Below are 4,050 nucleotides of genomic sequence, written 5' to 3'. Positions count from 1 at the left end.
TGACTGGGATCAGCATAACTTCCTAGTTAATCCAAGCCCAAATTGCTGCCCCACAGAATTGTGAGCTACATAAAGGGCTGTTGTTCGAAACTACTAAGTTTTGTGATTGCTTGTAATGAAACAAAAAGTGATACATGTTTCTTCTTGAGCACACAACTAAACTACATGTCTCATATTCCCTTGCTTCTAGATTGGCCATGTGACTAGAAATGGCCACGTGTCACTTTCATGCCAAAGTGGTTTAGGAGCTGGTGTGCCTTCTCACTTTCTCTTCCTCTGTCTGTTGACTGAATGCAGAGGTTCTAGCTGAGGACTCTACAATATAGACAGAACCTGGGTCCCCGAATCACCATGTGGAGAGGAGTCACTCACCAGACCAGAATGTCCATTTGCACTTTATGTGATCTAGTAATAAACTTCAATTTTAGAAAGCCAAGAGGTTTGAGGATGTCTATGGTATGGTAGCTGACATTACCTTAACTAGCACACATGGATTACATAATCGAGTTATCTCCGTTTACTGATAAAGAAAGTGAAGAGAAATTAAGCTAGTAAGAGTTAGAATATAAACCCAGTCTGTGTGATTCATAGCAACTCCACATCCTGCCTTCTCAAGGTAATTGTTACAGCCATTATTATTAAAATTCCTTGAGGCTTTAATTTATTTGAGTGATGACTGATGATATGACAATGCAATCCCTTGTCATATCTTGCCTTTCCCTCATTCCTCAAACTCCAAAGACATTGAGGTTGGTGTGGAGGGAGGAATTCATATTGGAGTCTCTGTCTCTTCAAGGTACAGCTGCTCAGCCTGCTACAGTCAAAAAGAATGACCTGAAGACCTTGCACCTACAGAACTAACTAATGGGAGGGTTTTCTCCAGAGCTCTGGGTCCACCATACACTGTGATCACATGCATTTTAGTTTTCTCCTTTGGTTCCCATGCCTCTCACTTCATTTCCACTGTAGCCTCTCCCAGTATTAGAAGGATCAAGGAGAAAGACATGTTTGCTTCCTGTGCTTTCATTCAACAGCACCTATGTGCCATGCACTATTCTGGGCAGTGGGGCTACAATGATCAAAATAGATAGGATCTCTGCCATCACTGAGATTATAATTGAGAAAAAAAGGAAAATGAGTAGATAGGACATTGATACAGGTTTGCCTCTACATAGATATAAATGAATATCCAGAACGGATGACTGATGGTGTATTTGGTGATTATTTTGTCAACATCTAGGACAGTGGTTGTTCACCTTAGTTTGTATGAGAATCATCCAGAGGCTTCTTAAAATATGCACTATGAGGCCTCATCTCAGATTTTCTTTTTTTTTTTTTAAAGTCAGAATTAAATTTTATTTCACATTGATAGAAACCATGAAAAACATTTACATTTTCCCATGTTATAGCACAACATTTCAACGGAATATTTCTTGCCATAAATAATATCTTGCTGATTTGTAGAACTGAAATAACAGTTTATGTTCTTCAAGGTAAAGAAAAATGACATAGTAAATGATTGTTTAAAATTTTAAAATCCAGACATAAACATACGGCTTCATTATTAACATCCTATATAGTCCATTACTAAATTATTTCCATTATCGATTAGCACCCATTTATAAAGATGCATTCTTAATATTGTTTTGGTCAGCTGGAATACAGCAGAAAAATTAACACCGTTCAGAAATATCAAGAATACATTTTTGCTACATATTAATCTGTATGGTAACTACATTTTATGTATAGGGTTCTGACTAGCCTTTATTACCCATAGTTTGTTTTCAAATAATTTTTACCAGTAATCTGGAAATTTTGACAATTTAAAATGATTGCTATTTTTATGTTTGCATGAAAAACTAATACAAAAAATAATTTGACTAAAGTGAAAATTTCAAAAAAGTCCACTGGCAGATGAAAATAAAGCAAAAAATTACAATAGATTCCTCATCTTCTACAGTAGTTGGTTTCAAACATGTGTACAAAGTAAACTCTATGCTATGAGGAGATGAAATCATCTTAGAAGTTAGTTTTTAAGATCAGTCTTAAAGATATTTCAGAACATACTAGAATATGATCTAATCATTCTTTCAGTTGTTTACAGAAAAATAAAACCATAGAATTATTCCTGTTACCTGGGTTGAAGATCCTAATAGCTAGGTGTAAATTTGGATAAGGTACAGTAATTTGAAATAAGTAGTACATGAAGTTTTAATGTCTGGTTTCTCTATAAAGCATAAATAGATTTTAAATACCATATACCTGTGACCCAGAATGTCAAATTATAGCATGTATTGACAGTAGCTGTCTATGGCAGAGAGGCAATACTTGGTCTGCTATGAAGAATAATAAAGAAAAAACAAACATTTTTTTTTTCTTGAGAGAAAAGAGTATTAAGTAGAAATAATATCAGGGAAAATAAAAACCTGGTCCCAAAATAAAAGGGCCATTAATTGAAGAGAACAATTTTACTCTTTCTTGACAATGAACAGCATTATCCCTATTATTAGGAATAATGTAATACCACCTCATTCTTATTATGCATTACAATCTTACGTATATATGAACACATATATAAAAATACAGACATTGCATGGTGACTAAGCAATTTTGGAATAGATCCATGGACTAAGTCACAGCATGCATAAATTGTTTATATCTTAACTGCTCATTTCTACCTGAACAAATTGTCATTAAGCATACTGCTAATTTTCAAATGATGAAATACCAAATCTGGTGGCAGGACTGTATTATTTTGCTGAATTACATTTGAGAAAAAAGAAGCTACCTGCTTCATCTATTTTAATATAGTAGATTCTGGATCTTCTTATAAGAATACATGTATAGAAACTTAAAGGATCATACATTTCTCATGAGGAGACATTATTTGATCTGTGCCATTGGCATATATTTGCAAAACATTTTAACACTGCAAAACATTAGAAATTTGAAGACTGGTCATGGGAAAAGGTTTATACTCTACTACAATGATGCTGGTGTACTTCTACACAAGGCCTCTTAGTGATGTCAATCAATTGGAGGTAGGAGTTTATCAATGAATTGCTTGACATCCATCATTTCCTGTTGACACGAACTGTGCATCATACCTTCATAGGTTTTAAAGGTCACATTGGCTGGATTCACCAATGTTTTTAGTTTTTCAACCGTAAGAGAAGCAAACATCAGGGAAACTAAAGGGTCACAATCCCCGTGGCACTGGATAGAAATATCTCTATTAGCACCACCGACAGGACCCTGTGGAAAGGAAGCCCGAAGTGGAAGCCAGCAACTGAGTGCAGTGACACCTGCTAGTTTCTGCTGTGTGGTAAGGGAAGTATATAAAGATAAAGCTCTTCCCTGAGAAAACCCTCCCAAAATAATTCTGTTAGAAGGAATGCTATTCTTCACCTCTTGATCAATCAAAGCTTTTATATTTTCTGCTGCCTGTTTAATCCAAGATTCATCCTCCTGTGAATCTGGTGAAAGCTCAATAATATCAAACCATGAAGGCATAGCCATGTTCATATTTAATGTAACAGGCCTAACAGGCGCATGCGGGCAGATATATTTGATATGTGAACTTCTGATACCTGCAAAGGCTTCTGCCCATCCGTGCCCAGTATCTCCCAATCCATGCAGGAAAATCACCACAGTGATGGCCTTCCAGGCGGCGGGCATGATGGCGGGGAGCGGGGTTGACATGTTATTGCCACACATACACCGGCTCAGCTCACAGCGCAAGCGGAAGGAAGAGCGGGCGCCCGGCCGCAGCCCAAGGGCGTGCGAGCGGCGAGTCCCGACCGGCCCCACCAGACGCCTCATCTCAGATTTTCACCTGGAAGATCAAGAGTAAGAGTCCAGGAATCTGCATTTTTAACCAACTCACTGGGAGATTCTAATGCAGAAGATCCTTTGAGAAACTCTAGCCTGTGCTAAGGTGCAGCATTTCCACAGAACTTTGCAGATGTGGTACCAGAACTCAGGGGCAGATCTAGGCCAGGCCTCTTCAGCCAAAGGCTGGGGCACTGAGCAGTAACATGATAGTGCACA

General features: G+C 37.7%; 1 pseudogene across 1 annotated transcript; it reads right to left on the bottom strand.

Moving 5' to 3' along the window:
• Nucleotides 1–1,344: 1,344 nt before the first annotated feature.
• Nucleotides 1,345–3,811, bottom strand: LOC104654930 (annotated as a pseudogene). Its single transcript, XR_746911.2, has one exon. The product of XR_746911.2 is annotated as an acyl-protein thioesterase 1 pseudogene (transcript).
• Nucleotides 3,812–4,050: the final 239 nt, after the last annotated feature.

The sequence above is a fragment of the Rhinopithecus roxellana genome, chromosome 7 (genome assembly GCF_007565055.1).
Source record: "Rhinopithecus roxellana isolate Shanxi Qingling chromosome 7, ASM756505v1, whole genome shotgun sequence".
Taxonomy (NCBI): Eukaryota; Metazoa; Chordata; class Mammalia; order Primates; family Cercopithecidae; genus Rhinopithecus; species Rhinopithecus roxellana.
The sequence above is the reverse complement of the archived record's forward strand: the minus strand, read 5'-3'. Positions and strand labels throughout refer to the sequence as shown.